Source organism: Loxodonta africana, chromosome 4 (genome assembly GCF_030014295.1).
Source record: "Loxodonta africana isolate mLoxAfr1 chromosome 4, mLoxAfr1.hap2, whole genome shotgun sequence".
Classification (NCBI taxonomy): Eukaryota; Metazoa; Chordata; class Mammalia; order Proboscidea; family Elephantidae; genus Loxodonta; species Loxodonta africana.
The window spans coordinates 7458047-7479716 of record NC_087345.1 but is presented as its reverse complement, the minus strand read 5'-3'; the positions used below and the strand labels follow the sequence as shown (position 1 = coordinate 7479716).

The following is a 21670-nucleotide window of genomic DNA, read 5'->3' as shown; positions in this document are numbered from 1 at the left end:
TCAGAATCGACTCGACGGCACTGGGTTTGGTCTTGTTTGTTTTCAGGGTAAGAGGGTCTTAGCATGCGAAAAACACAAACCGTTAAGGAAAAGGTTGCTAAGTGCGACTATACAAAAAACGAAAACTTTGTTACAACCTAAGTCACCATAAACAGAAAGAAACGTCAGGTCACGGGGTAGGAGAAGACTCAGCAATGCATGTAACACGGAAAGACTGATTTCTGTAGTTGTCAGATGGTGGCCCCCAAAAGATACGTCCACCCAGAATTTGTGAATATGATCTTCTTTGGAAATAGAGTCTTGGCAGATATAACCAAGGATCCTGAGATAAGACCATCCCAGATTTGGGTTGATCCCTAAAACAAACGACAAGTGTTCTTTTAAGAGAAAGGCTAGGGATTGCAACCAATGTCACAAAACAATATGTGTACAAATCTTTGAAGGAGCGATTAACTTGACCTGTTAACTTTCCTTCAAAGCACAATAAAAGAAAGAAAGAAATGTATAATTTTCCTCAGTAGATATTGGGAGACTTAAAGGAAATATATTGTGCCCTTTAGTCATCTAGATCTTCAGTGTCTAGAATATGAGTGTGAAAATCATCAAGAAAAAATGGAAACGACAAGGATCACAATAGAAGGTCCCTGATAGAGCCGGAGAAAAATGTAGAACAAAATTCTAACTCAAAAAAAAAAAAAAAGATCAGACTTACCGGCCTGACAGAGACTGGAGAAACTCCGAGAGTATGGCCCCCAGACACCCTTTTAGCTCAGTAATGAAGTCACTCCCAAGGCTCACCCTTCAGCCAAAGATTAAACCCACTGCCATCGAGTCAATTCCAACTTACAGCGACCCTACAGGACAGAGTAGAACTGCCCCATAGAGTTTCGAAGGAGCACCTGGTGGATTCAAACTCCCAACGTTTTTGGTTAGCAGCGGTAGCTCTTAACCACTAATCCACCAGGGTTTCCAGCCAAAGATTAGACAGCCCATAAAACAAAGTAAGACTAAAGGGGCACACTAGCCCAGGGCAAGGACTAGAAGGCAGGAGGGAACACGAAAGCTGGTAACAGGGCACCCAAGGTCAAGAAGGGAGAGTGTTGGTATGTCCTGGGGTTGTTAACCAATGTCACAGAACAATATATGTACTAACTCTTTAATGAGAAACTAGTTTGTTCTGTAAGCCTTCATCTAAAGTACAATAATTTAAAAAAAAAAAATTTTTTTTTTTTTTTTTTAGAAAAGAAAACGAAAACAAGAAATCTCTCTTAAAAAAAAAAAAATTCTCCCCATGAAGTCACAGTGGTTCTGGAAACCTTTTCTAGAACACATATAAAAAACTTCTTTCTGATTGAAAAGGGAGTAACTGTCCTGATAAAAATGTCCTGAGAGTTAAGGAGGAACTGAAGGAATTAATGCTACATTCGTTTGTCCGCCTGAGTTGACATGGGACACAAATTCAGATACCCCAACACCCAACTCAGCATTCTATAAATATTACACCACTAACTGATAGTTATAAAACCCATGCTCTTTGGCAGGAGTTGTATGAAACTGCTATCCCAAGGTGAGTAGTTTTTGAATATCGCATTTAGGTTCACCAAGAATGGAGATAACAAAATAAATTCAACTTTATTTGATGACATCCATTTTATTAAAATAGCCATACCTGGTTTTTCTCCATGTAAGTTCTGCTGCTCGCTGTCATCGTTATTTCTAGTTCTCCATGGATTTAAAACTTCCTGAAAGGACCTGGCAGAAGCTTCTTCATACAAGAGCCCATCTCTCTGGTTTGTAGATTCTGCTCGTCTGGATGTCGTAATTTCTACTTAAAGCGATTAAAAATGCATTTAAGTTTAAAAACAGAGAGAAAGAAAGGCAGAGGGAGATCCAAGGCACAGAGAAAAAGAAGGCCACATGACAATGGACGCAGAGAGATGACTGATACTGCCTCCAGCCAAGAAAACCTGGAGACACCAGCAGCTAGTAAGAGGCAAGCAAGGACTCTCCCCTAGAGCCTTTGGAGGGAGCATGACCTGCCAACACCTTCATCTTGGACTTGTGGCCTCCAGAACCATGAGACGATACATTCCTGTTGTTTCAAGCCACCTTGTTTGTGGTAATTTGTCATGGCAGTCCAACGAAACAGTGTAATTTCCAAAACATAAAAAGAATTACTATAAAAAGAGGAACGCCAAAGACTCTGTTAAAAAAGGGGAAAGAGAAGTGGCCTGAGGTGATCTGTCAGAATGGCTCACTACCCACCCGACCCCCAAAACCCCACAAAATCATGCAAATCAGGAGGTTCATATTTTCAGGGCTATTTTAAGAACACCCACGAAATGAAACTGCCAAGGCCGTCAAGGGTATGCATATCTGAAAAGCCACCAAGTCTCTGAAAGATGTCACTTTGCAGAAGCGACGAGAACCATTCTGATGCGACAATGGTGGAGTTGGTAGGTGTGCCCAGGCCAAACCGTGGGGTTGGATACAGGGTCGGTGGCCCAGAAAGGGTGCTGCATTTTTGGTGCACATGCTTAAAAGTGCAGAGAGTAATGTCAAACTTACGGGTTCAGATGTAGACTCTCCGGTCACTGAGCTGCACGCCCAGGTGAACAAAGCCCTCGAGATGAGCTGCGGCACTGACACAGTTAAAGGGCAGATTAACCCATATATGAGCTCCCCACCCCACGCTGAGATGATCCTTACTGCAAAGGGACACACTGTTCCCAAACTACAAGGGGAGACTGCACAGAAGAAAAAAGATACTCCAGAAGAAACGAAAAATCAAAATCTTAGGGTTTGGGAGTATATTCAGCATAAAATAAAACGCAAATAAAAAATGGGAAATAAAGAGTACAAATAGATAATTGACAGAAAAGGAAACGAAAGGTCAAGAAAGGATGCATAACTTCACTAATAACCCAGGAAATGCAAATGAAAATCACGATGTTCCCTTCCACAACCATCAGATCGGAAAACTTTTAAAATCTAAGAGAATCAGGTTTTGGTGAAAATGAGCAGCAACAGAACCTCTCGAACACTGCTGCAGAGGTGGGACAAACACTTGGGGAAAAAATTTGACCTCATCAGTACAACTGAAGATGCTGGGGCCATCCCACAAGCAACCCATTGCCATCGAGTTGGTTTTGACTCATAGCAACCCCAAAGGACAGAGTGGAACTGCCCACAGGGTTTCCAAGGCTGTCATCTTTACGGCAGCAGGCTGCCACCTCTCTCTCCCCTGGAGCAGCTGGTGGGCTCAAACTGCCAGCCCTTCTGTTAGCAGCCAAGTGCTTAAGCACCCTGCCACTAGGACTCCTTGCTGGAGTCAGGCAACTCAGCAGTTCCACTCTCAGGCACATACCCCAGCTGGCCCGCAAGGACACAGGTACGAGAAAACTCACCGCAGCACTGTCAGTGACGCTGGAAAAAACGCATCAACCGCAGCGCATGTATTTGACTGCTATTTAACAGTTAAGACGACTGAATTATAGAACAGCGCCTGGCATATCACAAGCACTATGCAAGTGTTGGGAGTCCCCAGGTGACGCAATTGGTTACAGTGCTCGAATACTAACCGAGAGGTTGGTGGTACAAACCCACCCCGTGGCATCCTGAAGTCAAGTCCTGGTGACTTGCTTCTGAAAGGTCCCATCTTTGAAAACCCTTTGGAGCAGTTCTACTCTGCCCACATGGGGTTGTCATGGAAAGTGTTTGTTGCTGTCATCACTGTCATCCCGATCGTCGTCATCAGCATGGATAAACCTCAGAATGATGGTAAGTGAAAACAGCACGCAACAGAAGGGTGTGTGGGGTATTTTATGGTTTCTTTAAAAGTTTACACAAAATTTTGAAGCATGTTGTCAATGTTGTAAAACCTATTTATGAATCCACATGTATTCATATTACAGAAGTATGAAAACACGCATGGGAACCATGAACATGAGATTCAGGATAACGCTTACTGTGAGGAGGAAAGAGGAGAATGCAATCGGGGGAGCACAGAGAGAGCTTCATTTGCATGTGAAGAGTTTTACTTCCCTAACCTGACCCTACAAATGCTGCCGGTAAATTCCCATTAGTCAGAACCGCCTGCCTTAAACTTGCCGCAGCCAGAGTTGCCCCGCCCCCGCATGCGCAGAAGCGCCAGCTGTGCCCATTAAGTGACCTCAACAGCGGATGCAGCAACAGGGGGAATGAATCAGAAGGAAACTCACCACTCAGACCTCATTCCGAAGCGAGAGGTCCTACAAGAGCCACCTCATCTCCTGTTTCCTGGCCCCGTCCTGGAATTTTCGTCCACAGTACGCCTGCAGCCGCCATCACACTGCCCAAATCACGCATACACCCTGCTTCCCCACAGCTCCAGGAGTCGGATCTGAGGAACTTCCTCTGGGTGCCTTGCTCTGTGCATTGCGATACAGTTACTGTCTCTTTCTCATAGTGTCAGAAAATTGGCAAGTCTGAGTGCACCGCTGGACGAGGACCCACTTTCCAAGGTTCAGCAACACACCTTAAACTGGATAGAGGATACGTGGAAACTCTGTATCTCATACTTCACACACCTTTATAATCCCGAAATATTTCATGTTTCAGAATTAAATCTGATAATCCAGCGCGTTGGTAAGGATTTTCAAAAAAAGAAACTTACATTGCTGGCAGGAATATAAATCGGAAGAGCCACTTTAGGGAGTAATTTGGCAATAACTAATAGAGTTTGGTGGTTTTGGGGTGGTGGGTTAATACAGTTTAAGTGTGCACACTGGGGCCTGGCAATTCCACTGTCTATCCTGGAAAACCTCTCCCGCACATGTGCACAGAGATAGATGTTGAGGAGGATGTCCAATGAGCCACTATTTATCTTTTATTCTGCTTTAAGTGAAAGCTTATAATTCAAGAGTTTCTCAAACGAAAACTTAGACACATTCCTATGTGAACCTTGTTGCTCTCCCTGTAACGTGACAGCACACTCATCCTCTCCACCCTGTATCTCCCGTGTCCATTCAACCCGCTCCTGTCCCCCTCTGCCTTCTTCTCTCGCCTCCAGACAGGAGCTGCCCAATTAGTCTCATGTGTCTACTTGAGCCAAGAAGTACACTCCTCACCAGTATCATCCTGTCTTATAGTCCAGTCTAATCTTTGTCTGAAGGGTTGGCTTTGGGAATGGTTTTAGTTTTGGGCTAACAGAGAGTCCGGGGGCCATGACCTCTGGGGTCCCTCCAGTCTCAGTCAGACCATTAAGTCTGCTCTTTTTGCTAGAATTTGAGGTCTGCATCCCACTGTTCTCCTGCTCCATCAGGGATTCTCTGTTGTATTCCCTGTCCGGGCAGTCATTGGTTGTAGCTGGGCACCATCTAGTTCTTCCGGTCTCAGGAGTCTCTGGTTTATGTGGCCCTTTCTGTCTCTTGGGCTCGTATTTTCATTGTGTCTTTGGTGATCTTCATTCTCCTCTGCCAATGAGCCACTATTTATACTAATAGTTAGAAGCTCCCTGGAGAAGGATATCATGCTTGGTAAAGTACAGGGTCAGCAGAAAAGAGAAAGACCCTCACGAGGTGGACTGACACACTGGGTGCAACAATTGGTTCAAGAATAACAATTGTAGGGATGGTGCAGGATTGGGCAGTGTTTTGTTCTGTTGTGCATAGGGTCGCTATGAGTCGGAACCTACTCGACAGCACTTAACAACTATTGTAATAGTAAATAATAATTTACTGAGTGCTTATCACACACTAGTTATTGAGCAGGGCAAAGAATAAATAAATTGTGATAATTCTTGAAACAATAGTAAGCTACTATTAAAACAATAAACACGACCAAAATATATCAACATGATAAACCTCAAAAATAATATGTAAAAAAAAGTGAAGTGCCAGTGGGTACACGCAGTATGAAACCACTAAGAAACACTTTAAATTCATAAAATGATCTGAGATACTGGTGTGGCTACGAACATTTGCATTGCAGCATAAAAACATAAAAGCCGTGAGAGCCATTAGCCCAATGAGGCTGGCAAGTACCCTGGATGGAAGCTGACTTGATAGTAATTACCTCTGAGGCAGCAGGCAGGGGAATGGGAGGGGGAAGCGGGGCTTTACACTGCATTGTTATGTTTCTTAAAGAAAAAGATCTGAAGCAAATATAGCAAAATGTTTGCATTTGTTCAATCTAGATGGTGAATAAAAGAAAACCCATTAGAGACCCTACAGGACAGAATAGAGCTGCCCCATAGGGTTTCCAAGGAGCAGCTGGTAGATTCGAACTGCTGACCTTTTGGTTGGTAGTTTAACCATTACACCACCAGGGCTCCACCACAGTGAGTACACGGGTGCATTTAATTCTTTTGTAGTTTTCTACATGTTTGAAATCTTTCATAACTGATTGAAAGGAAAAAGAAATTGTCAAGCCACGCTCCCTGCACAAATGGCAACGGAACAAGAAATCACTTTAAGAACTAGCCCAGGGCCCTCCTAGCACTGCTTTTGCTGCATCCCATAGGCTTTGCTACGTTGTTTCCATTTTCATTCATCTCAAGGTATTTTCTAATTTCCCTTGAGATTTCTTCTTTGACCCACTTGTTATCTCAGTGTGTTAATTTCCACATATTTTTGAAATTGCTAGTCTTCCTTCTTTTATTGATTTCCAGCTTCATTCCATTGTGATTAGGAAGATACTTAGTATCATTTCAATCTTTTAAGATGTATTGTGACTTGTTTCATGGACTAACGTGGTCTACCCTGGAGAATGTTCCATGTGCACTCAAGAAGAAAGTGTATTGTGCTGTTGTTGGGTGGAGTTTGTGTGTGTGTCTGTTAGGTCTGATGTTGCTCACGTCCTCATTTCCTTAGTGATTTTCAGCATGTTTGTTCTACCCAAAAAAAGTGGGGTACTGAAGTCTCCAGCTATTATTGCGTAACTATTTCTCCCTTCAATTTTGTCAAATTTTGCTTCATATATTTTGGGGCTCTATTGTTTTTTTATTGTTAGCTTATTTTTTATTGTTAGGTGGGAAACCCTGGTGGCATAGTGGTTAAGTGCTACAGCTAACCAAGAGGTTGGGAGTTCAAATCCACCAGGTGCTCCTTGGAAACTCTATGGGGCAGATCTACTCTGTCCTATAGGGTCGCTATGAGTCGGAATTGACTCGATGGCAGTGGGTTACTGTTAGGTGTGTATATGTTTATAATTGCTATGTTCTTCCTGGAGTGAACTTTTTCTCAGTATATAATGTCCTTTGTCTCCTGTAAACTTTTTTTCCTTAAAGTCTATTTCGTCTGACAATAATATTGGTTACTGTCTGTATGGAATATCTTTTCCATCCTTTTACTTTCAACTTATTTGTGTCTCTGAATCTAATGTCTGTCTCTTGTAGACAGCATAGAGTTGGATCAGATTTTTTTTATGCATTCTGCCAATCTCAGCTTTTCTGAGAAATTTTTTTAGTTCATTTATGTTTAGTGTAATTGCTGCTGACATGATTTATAGCTGGCATTTTTCTATTTCTTTTCTATATGCCTTATGTATTTTTTGTTCTTCTATATCTCCATTACTGCTGCCTTCTGTGTGAAGTATTTTCTAGTGTGCCACTTTAATTTCCTTTTAATTTACTATATATTTTTTAGTGATTGACCTGGGGATTATAATTACCATCTTAAAACAACCTAAGATTAATATCAATTTAATTTCAACAGTGTACCAAAACTTTCCTCCTATATAATCCCATCTCCTCCTCCCTCCTTTGTTCTATTATTGTCAGAGAAATTAAATCTTTATGTGTTATAAACTCATCAACACAGCTTTATAATTTGTTTTTTGCAGTTGTCTTTTAAATCAGATAGGAAAAGAGTTAAAAACAAAAGTACATTTATACTGCCTTTTATATTTACTTACGTTTTTCATGTAGTTACCTTTACTGGTACTTTTATGCCCGTGTGGATTTGATTACTGTCTTGTGACTTCATTTCAGCCTGGGGAGATCTACTAGTGAAAGTTTTTCTTTTTAATCTGGGATTGACTTAATTACTCCTTCATTTTTGAAGCAGTATTTCTGGACACAGAATTCTTGGTTGACACTCTTTCTTTCAGCATTTTGAATAAGTTATCCCATTGCCTTCCCACCTTGATGATTTCTGATGAAGGGTCAGCTGTTGAGTGTTATTAAGAATCCCTTGAATGCAAAACTTGTTTTTGTCTTGTGGTTTGTGGCTTTCAAAATTCTTTGTCTTTTGACAGGCTGGCTATGATGTGGCTACGTGTGGATCTCTTTGAACTTCCTGGATGTGTAGATTTCATTGAATTATAGGGGTTTCGGGACATTATTTGTTCAAATATTCTTTATGCTCCTTTCCTCTGCTTCTGGAAACCCTGCTGGCACAGTGGTTAAGCGCTATGGCTGGTAACCAAAAGGTTGGCAGTTCGAATCTGCCAGGTGCTCCTTGGAAACTCTATGGGGCAGTTCTACTGTGTCCTATAGGGTCACTAAGAGTTGGAATCGGCGCGAAGGCAGCGGGTTTGCTTCCTTTGGTTTGTCTCCACTTCTTCTAGGTCTCTATCATGTATATGTCAATATGTTTGAAGGTACCCCCTAGGTCTATAAGGCTCTGTTCATTTTTCTTCATTCTTTTTTCTTTATATTCCTCAGATTGGATTATCTCAATTGACCGATTTTCAAGTTTGCTGATTCTTCCTTCTGCCAGCTCAATTCTGATGTTTAGTCCCTCTAGCGAAATTTTTATTTCAGATATTGTACTTCTCAACTCCACAATTTCTATTTGGTTGTTTTTACATATAATTTCTCTTTATTGATACTATTTGTTGAGATACTGTTCTCCACTTTCTTTTAATTTTTTAGGCATGTTTTCCTTTAGTTCAGTGAATATAATAGCTGATTTAAAGTCTTTGTCTAGTAAAAGTCCACTGTCTTGGCTTCTTCAGGGGCAGTTTCTATTGACTGCTTTTTTTCCTGTGAATTAGTCATAACTTTCTTGTTTCTCATAGTTTTTTGTTGAAAACTGGACATTTTAAATAATATAACTCTGGAAATCACATTGCCTCACCTCCCCAGGGTTTGTTGTTGTTGCTGTTTATTATGTGTTTTGTTTTTGCTGTTTATTTAATGACTTTCTTGAATTAATTCTGTAAAGTCTATACTATACTTTTCATCATGTGCAGCTGCTGAAGTCTCCACTCGGTTAGTTTAGTGGTCAGCTAATGATTCAACAGAGACTTCCTTAAATGCCTTGAGGCTGTATGTCTCCCAGCCTTTGCAAAGGGCCCTGTGTGTTGGGCCTTTGATGTTTCAGCAGTTTACAATCCTGCTTTTTAGCCATCACTTCCTGCTTGTGCAGAAGTGAGAAATCAGGGTCTTCTCAAGTCTTTTCTAGGTAGGCACCCAGCACTACACATGTGCATGGCATTCCAGATTGTCAGGAATATGTAAGTTTTTCAAAGTCCCCTATGAGCACCGCACGCACAGCCACCACCCATCTGTCAGTGGAGGCTTGCGTGTTACTACGATGCTGAACGGGTTTCAGCGGCGCTTTCACACTAAGATGGACTAGGAAAAGAGGCGTAGCAATCTACTTCCAAAAATCTGCCAGTGGAAACCTTACAGATCACAGTGGTCTGATCCACAACTGATCGTGGGAGTGGCGTAAGACCAGGCATTATGCATGGTGTTGCCATGAGTCAGGGGCTGACTTGATGACAGCTGACAACACGGACAGCTCATTCCCCAGATTTTTAAGATTTTAGTCAGCGTTTTGTTTGCCCCAACTGGTATCACTGCCTCAGGCAGCTGCAACGTTGAACAATGCTGCTAGTTATTTTCAATAATACCCCAGGAATAGGGCTGGTCACACTGAGTGAGCTCTGAGTCAGGACAAATAATGATAAGCCCTATGAATGGGGCTTTTCCAAGGAACTGCTATTTGGGCCAAATAGTGACAATTGTTTTGGGTTGAGGCTTTTTGGGGAGCTCCGACCCCATTCTGCCCCTGTTGGTGGCTGCTAGGCTGTTGGTTTTCATAGCTACCAGGGCTGTGACGCTGTTAGTTTAGAGGCACACGGAGCTGAGAAGAAGGGTATGGGGACAGAGTGAGTTAAAACACCATGAAGTTCACTGTTCTTACCAAGATTCAGCCATTTTTCTTGAATAAATGCTCCTTGGATTGTTGTAGGTCTTTGATTAATTTCCAGAGTTCTGAAAAAGTTGACTGATAATTTTGCAAGTGGTCTCACTGTTTTTATGGAAGAGTTGATTTTTGAAGGTCTTTACCCCACCATTCCAGAAGTGTGTCTACCTTCGACATCTTATTGGGGACTTAGAAAATCTGTGGACTTTTCCATTAGAAACCACTCTTGTTCTATAAGTAGCTTCTAGGGTGCAATATCAGGGCTCATATTTTATAATGTACAATTCGTTTCCTCATTATCATTTAACAGATTTTGCCATCTGGTGACATATGAGGCTTATAATAAGGCTGAAGATAAAAAATCGGGTACCAACTCCCAACGCCCTCATCATTTTTCTCTTCTGTGATAATGTATGTACTATGTCCCTAACATCCTCAACCTTGACCGGGTACCAACTCACAACGCCCTCATCATTTTTCTCTTCTGTGATAATGTATGTACTATGTCCCTAACATCCTCAACCTTGACCAGGTACCAACTCACAACGCCCTCATCATTTTTCTCTTCTGTGATAATGTATGTACTATGTCCCTGACATCCTCAACCTTGACCGGGTACCAACTCACAACGCCCTCATCATTTTTCTCTTCTGCGATAATGTATGTACTATGTCCCTAACATCCTCAACCTTGACCGGGTACCAACTCACAACGCCCTCATCATTTTTCTCTTCTGTGATAATGTATGTACTATGTCCCTAACATCCTCAACCTTGACCGGGTACCAACTCACAACGCCCTCATCATTTTTCTCTTCTGTGATAATGTATGTACTATGTCCCTGACATCCTCAACCTTGACCGGGAACCAACTCCCAACGCCCTCATCATTTTTCTCTTCTGTGATAATGTATGTACTATGTCCCTGACATCCTCAACCTTGACCGGGTACCAACTCACAACGCCCTCATCATTTTTCTCTTCTGTGATAATGTATGTACTATGTCCCTGACATCCTCAACCTTGACCGGGTACCAACTCACAACGCCCTCATCATTTTTCTCTTCTGTGATAATGTATGTACTATGTCCCTGACATCCTCAACCTTGACCGGGTACCAACTCACAACGCCCTCATCATTTTTCTCTTCTGTGATAATGTATGTACTATGTCCCTAACATCCTCAACCTTGACCGGGTACCAACTCACAACGCCCTCATCATTTTTCTCTTCTGTGATAATGTATGTACTATGTCCCTAACATCCTCAACCTTGACATTATGTCACAGGCTACATATTATGAGAATCACAATCCCCAAACTTTACAGCTATCAAAACTATGTATTTATCTGGCATCCACGCGAAATCTACGCAGACCGCCACCACATTTACCTCATTATTCTCACGTCTAAACTCTCAGTAAAATGACTTTACGTATCATACTTAGATTATTTCAGTTTAACTGCTCACCTCTCCAATACTTCTCCCTCAGCATACTGGCTTTTTATTACAAAAAACTTAAAGTGAAATACTAAATTGGAATTTAATCATTAGACTCTATATAACGTAAAACCTTGCCCAGTAGCTTATCCCCTTTAGCCTCTGTCTTCATAACATGCTTTGAAAAGTTCTTTTGATATCAAGTTTATCCAATTATAAATATCAAAAATTTATTTTGCATTTGGCAGCCTACGCCAAATGTGAGCTTTGCTGGCAAAAAATCTGAGCCTAAAGCTCAAAACAATTATGGAAATAATTAAGCTGAATCATAGACTGGGTGGCTTATTGCTATTATAGATATCTAAAATGCAACATGTTTTTCTGGAAAAGATTCCAGTTACAGTAATTGTGGTATCCTTGGCTAAGATAGCTCATTGCAAGTATTCTGTGTATATAATAATTATGTAGATATATAATTCCAGATTGTCTTATTCCATCTGTGTTCATGGTATTCAATATTCTGTTTCTACTTTTTATTCAAAATATTCTTTTTATTCACATAGAATTATTTGCCTCTAGCTCATGTCTAGACAGAGACTGGTGTTCATTAAAGACCCTTTAAGTCTTAATTTTTTCCAAATCATTTTAAGCCTTGATTGACCTCGTTTGGCTCTAGAGCTATGACGACGAACTGGACATAAGCCCTCACCTTTAGGGGCTCACAGTCTAGTGGAGAAGACAGACATTCCATGAAAATACAACACGGTAAGTGCTTTTAATTCAGCCTGCTCCATGGAAGTCTCCACAGAGCATACATATGAGCGAGGTTTTCAAAAAGGCCAAGTCAGGAGAAGAAACAGGTATCCAGGCAGGGGGGACCCCCGGGCAAGGACTCGGTGACATAAAGGGTAGGATGTCCTCGGTAAGGCAAAAGGATACAGAGTGCCTCACAGGGAGCATCAGAGGGGGAAGCTAAAAAGATGTCTAGGCCCAAGCAGCGGAGGTCCCTGTGTGCTGAGACTACAGAGTCCAAACGTCACTATAAAAAATACTTCCTCAACAACTAGCACATGCGTGATACCGATAAGTTTAAGACACTGCCCTCCGGGAAGTCATTTCTTTTATGCCCCTTTCCTCCCAATGGTTTCGAAAGGTTTTGACTGCCAAACAGCATTTATTAACAACAACTTCCTCGTCTTTCCATTTTTTTTAAATCGAAGACAAAATGTCATCAAATCTGATCAACAGGCAACATTTAGCATCACCAGACTGAGTGGGTAATATTCCAACCAAGAGAAAAACCTGACATTTTAATTTAACTGTGAGGACTTATCGTGGGGGTATGTGTGACTACTGTGCGGTGGTTTGAAGAACGAAAATGGGCTGAGTGGTGTACTCTGACAGCAGCGTCCCCACATGTCTCCATCACAGCACTTGGCCCATTGCCAGGGCAGATTAACCTGTAAACAAGGCACACACGGGCTTAACGGTGTTTACTTACTAATCTGTAGTGCACAGGTTTACATGGGTTTTAGCACATCTTTGATGTGGTGAAAAATAGGTGAAATTGTGCACTACAGATTAGTAAGCACAAGCAAACCTGTGCATACCTTGCTTCCTAGGCAATCCGTCCCATGATGCTACGTCGAAATTCTGAGTTTACATGACTGTCTCTGTCTCTAGACTCTGAATTCCCTGTCAACAGGGACCACAGTTTACTCATTTTGCATCCCAAGCAATGTTCCTAACTGTTGAACTCTACTAAACCCATTACTAATCTTTAAGTCCCCCAGAGGTCTACAAAGTTGCAAACCACTACTCTTGAATGTAAATGGAATGACCACACATACATACACAAATACACACTCAGAAATTCCCCCTTCACACAGTGCAGATGAAGACTGTAGTGCTATCGGATTTAGGGCAGGGAGCAACAAAAAGCTGGAGCACTCAGGGAAGACCCACTAGAGAAGGTGAGATAACGGGGAATTTAGAGAAGCTGAGAAAAAGGGAGGGAGGATTCAGGGGAGGAAATAACATGAGAAAATCCAGAGATGGCAAGAAGGCTTTTTATGGTTTTCAGTAAACTATTTTATTTTTATCAAAGTTTAATACGCATAGAGAAAGATGTCCAAACCATAATGGCACAGCTTGGTGAACTATCAAAAAGCAAACACACTCACATAACCACCTTCCGGATCAAGAAATAGAACAATTATTCTCTCTACTTCCTTTTATATTTTTAAATATTGATCCATGCATGCTTACATATTAGAAAATATAAACAAATGAAAGACCAACAAACAAAAACAGTATTCTGTCTGCTACGCTCACTACAGTCAGTTGAATAATGGCTACCTGAGTCTCAATCCCTGGAGTTTTCAAATGCCAATATATTTGGAAGAGGGGCCTTTGCAGATATGATTTCATCAAGGAATCTAAGATGAGATTACCCTGTATTATCCTCCTGGGTCCTAAATGCCAGCATACACGTCTTTATAACAGAAAGGAAAAGGAAGATGTGCAAACACAGAGAAGGCCGTGGAAGATGGAGACAGGGACCAGAGGGATGCAGTCCCAGCCCCTGAACGGGGTAACCACCAGAAGCTGGAAGAGGCAAGGAATGGGCTCTCCTTAGAGATTTAGCTCCAGTACAGTGACTACTTCCTTTTGTAGACAGTGATTTCTCCCTCCTCAGAATTCAGAACAATTTTTGTCTTTGTCATCATCAGCCATCAAAGTTGGAAACAAAGAAGGATCAGTAGTTGGAAAATATGGCCTTGGTGATAGAAACAATGCCGGAGATCGCATGACTGACTTTTGCAAGACCAATGACTTCTTCATTGCAAATACCTTCTTTCACCAACATAAACAGTGACTATACACATAGACCTTGCCAGGTGGAACACACAGAATCAAATGGGCTACATCTGTGGAACGAGACGAAGTAAAAGCTCAATATTACCAGTCAGAACGAGGCCAGGGGCCGGCTGTGGACAGACCGTCAACTGCTCATATGCAAGTTCAAGATAAAGCTGAAGAAAACTAGACCAAGTCCACGAGAGCCAAAGTACGAACTTGAATATATCCCACCTGAATTTAGAGACCATCTGAAGAATAGATTTGACGCATTGAACACTAATGACCAAAGACCAGACCGAGTTGTGGAATGACACCAAGGACATCATACATGAAGTAAGTAAGAGGTCACTGAAAAGACAGGAATGAAAGAAAAGACCAAGATGGATATCAGAGGAGTCTCTGAAACTTGCTCTCGAAAGTCAGGCAGCTAAAGCAAAAGGGAGAATGATGATGTAAAAGAACCGAACAGAAGATTTCAAAGGGCAGCTCGAGAAGACAAAGTAAAGTATTATAATGACATCTACAAAGACCTTGCGATAGAAAACCAAAAGGGAAGAACACGCTCAGCGTTTCTTAAGCTGAAAGATCTGAAGAAAAAATTCAAACCTTGAGTTGCAATAGTGAAGGATTCTATGGGGAAAATATTAAACAACACAGGAAGCATCAAAAGAAGATGGAAGGAATACACAGAGTCATTATACAAAAAGAACTGGTCACCGTTCAACCATTTCAAGAGGTGGCATATGATCAGGAACCAATGGTATTGAAGGAAGAAGTCCAAGCTGCACTGAAGGCATGGGCTAAAAACAAGGCTCCAGGAAATGACAGAGTATCAATTGAGATGTTTCAACAAACGGATGCAGCGCTGGAAGTGCTCACTCATCTATACAAGAAATTTGGAAGACAACTCCCTGACCAACTGACTGGAAGAGATCCATATTTATGCCTATTCCCAAGAAAGGTGATCCAACCGAATGCAGAAATTATAGAACAATATCATTATTATCACACGCAAGCAAAATTTTGCTGAAGATCATTCAAAAGCAGCTGCAGGAGTATATTGACAGGGAACTGCCAGAAATTCAGACCAGATTCAGAAGAGAACATGGAACGAGGGATATCATGGCTAAACGCAGAGGATACCAGAAGGATGTTTACCTGTGTTTTATTGATTACGCAAAGGCATTCAACTGTGTGGATCATAACAAATTATGGATAACATTGGGAAGAATGGGAATTCCAGAACACTTAATTGTGCTCATGAAGAACCTGTACACAGATCAAGAGGCAGTTGTTCAGACAGAACAAGGGGATACTGAGTGGTTTAAAGTCAGGGAAGGTGTGCACCAAGGTTGTATCCTTTCACCATACCTATTCAATCTGTATGCTGAGCAAATAATCTGAGAAGCTGGACTATGTGAAGAAGAATGGGGCATCAGAATCGGAGGAAGACTCATTAACAACCTGTGTTATGCAGATGACACAACCTTGCTTGCTGAAAGTGAAGAGGACTTGAAGCACTTACTAATGAAGATCAAAGACCACAGCCTTCAGTACGGATTGCACCTCAACATAAAGAAAACAAAAATCCTCACAACTGGACCAAGAAGCCACATCATGATAAACAGAGAAAAGACTGAAGTTGTCAAGGATTTCATTTTACCTGGATCCACAATCGACAGCCACAGAAGCAGCAGTCAAGAAATCAAAAGACGCATTGCATTGAGCGAATCTGCTGCAAAAGACTTCTTTAAAGTATTCAAAAGCAAAGATGTCACCTTGAAAACTAAGGTGCGCCTGACCCAAGCCATGGTATTTTCAATCGCATCATATGCGCGTGAAAGCTGGACAATGAATAAGGAAGACCAAAGAAGAGTTAACGCCTTTGACTTGGGGTGCTGGCGAAGAATATTGAATATACCGTGGACTGCCAAAAGTATGAACAAATCTGTTTTAGAAGAAGTACAACCAGAATGCTCCTTAGAAGCATGGATGGCGAGACTGTGCCTTACATACTTTGGACACGTTGTCAGGAGGGACCAGTCCCTAGAGAAAGACATCATGCTTGATAAAGTAGAGGGTCAGGGAAAAAGAGGAAGACCCTGAACCAGACGGACTGACACAGTGGCTGCAACAATGGGCTCAAGCATAACAATGATTGTGAGGATGGTGCAGGACCGGGCAGTGTTTCGTTCTGTGGTACACAGGGTCACTATGAGTTAGAACCAACTCGATGGCACCTAACAACAACAACAACACTGGCCCTTAATCAGCATTCACTGCCTGGGACATCTCCTGATGGTTTTATCATTTAATTCTTATCAACCAATTTTGTTCCCAGAAAAGTGATACAATATGCCACTTTGTGTAATTCAATGTCTTGGAAGTTTTTTTTGTTTTTTTTTTTCACATATTATGTACTGTTACTACTTTTTTTGTGTGACTATAAAAACTTCCTGTAGGGTCGCTATGAGTTGGAATCAACTCAATGACAATGAGTTTGGGTTTTTTTGTTTTTTATAAAACTTCAAGAGAAAATAAATAACAGCACTAGAAAATTTTCGTAAGGTTTCACTGGCTAGTTCTTCTCAAAAGTAGACTGCCAGGTCCTTCTTCCTAGTCTGTCTTAGTCTGGAAGCTCAGCTGAAACCTGTCCACCACGGGTGGCCCTGCTGGTATACAAATACTGGTAGCCCAGCTTCCAGCATCACAGCAACATGTTAGCCCCCACAGTATGACAAACTGACAGACTGATGGGGGATGGCAAGACTACGTCTCACATACTTTGGACGTGTTATCAGAAGGGATCAGTCCGTGGAGGACACTATCCTTGGTAAAGTAGAGGGTCAGCAAAAAAGAGGAAGACCCTCAAGGAGATGGACTGACACAGTGGCTACAACAATGGGCTCAAGCATAACAATTGTGAGGATGGCACAGGACTAGGCAGTGCTTCGTTGTTTATATGGGGTCACTATGAGTAGGAACCAACTTGACGGCACCGAACACCAACTAGAAAATTCAGTTATCCTTTTCCATCCCTTTGCAATGAAGTCTGAAATAGGAAAAAATACAAGTTGCAAAGGGTTCTGAATGCCTGGCACGGATCAGAATTTCTACACAAAATAAGTCATGCTGTGCCCAAAGCCTCAAGAGGATCCAGCAGAATGCCCGTTTAATCACCAGTTCTTTGTTATAGAGCCAAATGTGCTCAGAGTGAGAAAGACCCAGTCTGGGATCTACAAGGGCCAGGGAGCTGCGGAGCCGTGGGAAATACTTCAGAAAGCCTACTGGAAATCGTAAAGCTAACTCAAAATAAAACTGTTCCCGCTAAAACGTCACAGTTCTTCGCTTTTAGCCAGGATTACAGGAACTCAGTGTGATTATAAAAGTCATTAAAAAGGCTAAAACCTCTGATTGTCAGTTATATTTTTTCATTAGTAAAAATGGGAAAGTGAATTATCGTTTCACAAACAACCTCTTTTAAAACAAGAGTCTCATCAGAAAAAGACAATGAGATTTTTTCATGGTGTTTAGGAAGGACAAAAAGCTCCAAGGAACTTAAAAACAGGGCCCACTGTGTAAATAGTAAATTTATTGAGCCCTTACGTGGACTTCACAGAACTGTTCTCATTTAATCCTCACAACTCATTGAAGACACTATTATTATCCCGTATATAGAGAGGAAACCGAACACAGAGAGTGAAATAACTTGTCCAAGGCTGCCCGGTGATAAGCGACGTGGCCAATAATCAAGTTCAGTAGGATAATTTCAAACACAGGTTCCATGCTGTGTCCTTGTCTGGCACAGTATGCTATTTTACTCATCTTCCTTCGCCACCTCTGCCCTCCCAGCAACTAAGGAAGACTTTCTACTCTAGGGTCAACCTTACACAAGAAGAATTGTGGAAGGAACAAGACTCTGAACAGAACACCTGCTCTGTGCTGTACCTGCATCAGCCACTGGGCTTCTGACCCTGAAGCTCTAGAACCAGGTCTGGGTAACTGTCAATGTGCCGAGGCCTCTCGAGTTCCTGTGGCACAACTATTTAAGAATCCTTTGTGCTGTCGTCTGGTGACAATGCCCCAAACTTCATTCTGGTTGCTTTTAGTGCCTACTCTTACTTGTCCTTGCTGTTGTGTGCCATCAAATTGATTCCAACTCATAGCGGCCCTACAGGACAGAGCAGAACTGCCCCATAGGGTTTCCAAGGAGCAGCTGGTGGATTTGAATTGCCAAGCTTTTGGTTAGCAGCCAAACACTTAACCACTGCGCCATCAGGGCTCCCTACTTGGTGAAACTGGGCTTGAATTATCTTACAAATTTGTGACTCGATCACGGTGGCAAAGCTGACACACTGGTGGTTCCTGACACGGAGTACAAAGTAACGAAACAGAAGGCAGGATTACATCATGGTGAATTCATTTTGAATTGGGTAAAATGGGTAAATCGACATGTCTGGTTATTTATTCTCTGAATATGAACAATGAGTATCTTGGTAACCATAAAACTCCTCCGGGGTGAAGCAAAATAAAACAGGAAGGTCGATTTCAGGGAAAGCTGGCTAACACCTTTGGAGGACTATTTCTTAACATGAGGGACAAAGAGCCTGTCAAAGGGAGAAACTGACAGCAGATATCGCACTTTGATTTGTGGGTTTTCTTACCCATAAAACCAGATATTCAGTTTAAAGAAACCCCTGACCAAAATCACTCTGCCGGCTGCTTTTCTTTCACCTAAAGTTGCAAATCCTTTCCTTCCCGTTGAAACCCAAAACCAAACCAAACTCACTGCCATGGAGTTGATTCCCACGCATAGCTACCCTATAGGACAGAGTACAATTGCCCCGTAGGGTTTCCAAGCAGTAGCTGGTGGATTCGAACTGCCCACCTTTTGGTTAGCAGACAAACACTTGAGAAACACTGTGCCAGCAGGGCTCCCGTTGGAAGCCAGGCTTACTGAATTTGAATCTTAAAAGATACTGCTGGGTGGAGAGGCAGAGGCTACTCTGCCAACTGATATCCCTTGATCTCGTGAAAGGGGACAGGAGAGCAGGGTTCAATCGATTACGTGAAGATTAGCCAAAGGTTGATTTCTGCCTCCGCTTCTCTTTATAAGCCCCACTGTACCTAGCTTCTTAGGGCATTTGATTTTTCAGGAATCAAAATGGCCTCCCTGTCTGCATAAAGCCCCATAGCCCTCCGGTAGACTCTGACTTACAGCCGACCTACGGAATGGAGTAGAACTGCCTCTTAGGGTTTCCAAGGAATGGATGGTGGATTCGAACTGCCGAGCTTTTGGTTAGCAGCTGTAGCTCTCAACCACTGTACCACTACTCCACCCACCCACACAAAATACACTGAAAGCACTGGCCAAAAACAAGGTTCCAGAAGTTGATGGAATACCAATTCAGGTATCTCAACAAACGGATGCAACACTGTAAGTGCTCACTTGTTTACGCCAAGAGATTTCGAAGACAGCTACTGGGCCAACCAACTGGAAGGGATTTGTATTCGTGTCCATTCAGAAAAAACGTGATCCAACGGAATGTGGAAATTACCAAACAGTACCATTAATATCACATGCAACAGGCCCATAAAGCAAACAATAATATACGTAGCCAACCACGGATATGAGAGTAAATGAGCATACCAGCCCAGAGCATGGACAAGAAGGCAGGAGGAGACAGGAGAGCTGGATGAATAGAAATGGGGAACCCAAGGTCGAGAAGGGGAGAGTGTTGACACTCGCAGGGTTGACAACCAATGTCACAAAACAATAAATGTATTGTTTGATGAAAAACTAATTTGCTCTATAAACCTTCATCTAAGACACAATTTTAAAAAATCACATGCAAGTAAAATTTTGCCGAAGATCATTCAAAAACAGGTACAGCAGTACATCAACAGGGAACTGCCAGAAATTCAAGTTCCATTCAGAAGAGGCTGTGGAATGAGGGAAATCACTGCTGTCAGACGGATCTTGGCTGAAAGCAAGGAGTAACAAAGCTTTTTTTTGGCTGTGTTTCATTGCCTACACAAATGCATTTGACTGTGTGGGTAATAACAAATAATGGGTAACAACGCAAAGAAGGAAAATCCTAGGAAACTTAACAGCGCTCACGCAGAACCTGTACACAGACCAAGGGGCAGCCGTTCGAGCAGAACAAGGGGATACAGAGCGATTTTAAGTCAGGAAAGGTGTGCGTCAGAGTTATACTTTTTCACCATACCTATTCAATCTGTATGCTGAGTAAATAACCTGGGAAGCTGGACTATATGAACAACGGGACATCAAGACTGGAGAAAGGCTCATTAACAACCTGCAATATGCAGTTGACATGATATTGCTTGCTGAAAGCAGAGGACTTGAAGCACTTCCTAATGAAGATCAAAGACCACAGCCTTCAATACGGATTACACCTCAACATAAAGAAAACAAAAATCCTCACAACTGGACCAATAAGCAACCTCATGATAAACGGAGAAAACATTGAAGTCAAGGATTTCATTTTACTTGGATCCACAGTCAACGCCCATGGAGGCAGCAGTCAAGAAATCAAACGATGCATTGAATTGGGCAAATCTGCTGCAAAAGACCTCTTCGGAGTGTTCAAAATCAAAGATGTCACTTTAGAGACAGCTGCTCCTGACCCAAGCCATGGTATTTTCAATCGCCTCATGTGTATGTGGAAGCTGGACAACGAATAAGGAAGACTGAAGAAGAACTGACGCCTTTAAATTATAGCACTGGTGAAAAATACCGAACATACCATGGACTGCCAGAAGAATGAACAAATCTGTCTTGGAAGAAGTACAGCCAAAATGCACCTTAGAAGCGAGGATGGGGAGACTATGTTTCACATACTTTAGACGTGTTATCAGCAGGTACCAGTCCCTGGAGAATGACACCACACTTGGTAAAGCAGAAGGTCATCAAAAAAGAGGAAGGAAGACCCTCAACAAGATGGATTGACATAGTTGCTGCAACATCAGACTTAAACATAGCAATGACTATGAGGCTGGCGTAGGACCAGGCAGTGTTTTGATTCTGATGTAAAAAGGGTCACTAAGAGTCAGAATAAACTCAGTGGCACCTAACACCAAGAATAATATATGCATATAGAATTACTGCTCAGAATAAACCTTATGTTCAAATTTCAGTGAGTTCCGATTATTTTGAACAAGCGTCACTAAGTGGAAGTAGCGCAAGTCAATTCAGGTAGATGCCTGTAC

At 42.0% G+C, this 21670-nt stretch overlaps 1 long non-coding RNA gene and 1 pseudogene across 2 annotated transcripts in view; one reads left to right on the top strand and one right to left on the bottom strand.

Moving 5' to 3' along the window:
* LOC135231152 (uncharacterized) overlaps window positions 1-4290 on the bottom strand; it is a 73999-nt gene extending 69709 nt beyond the window's left edge. For both annotated transcript variants that reach the window (XR_010321666.1, XR_010321667.1), the window contains exon 1: window positions 1670-4290. This is a non-coding gene — a long non-coding RNA (uncharacterized LOC135231152). The remainder of the gene's footprint in view (window positions 1-1669) is intronic.
* On the top strand, window positions 651-16709 carry LOC111748080 (large ribosomal subunit protein uL22-like; annotated as a pseudogene).
* Window positions 16710-21670: the final 4961 nt, after the last annotated feature.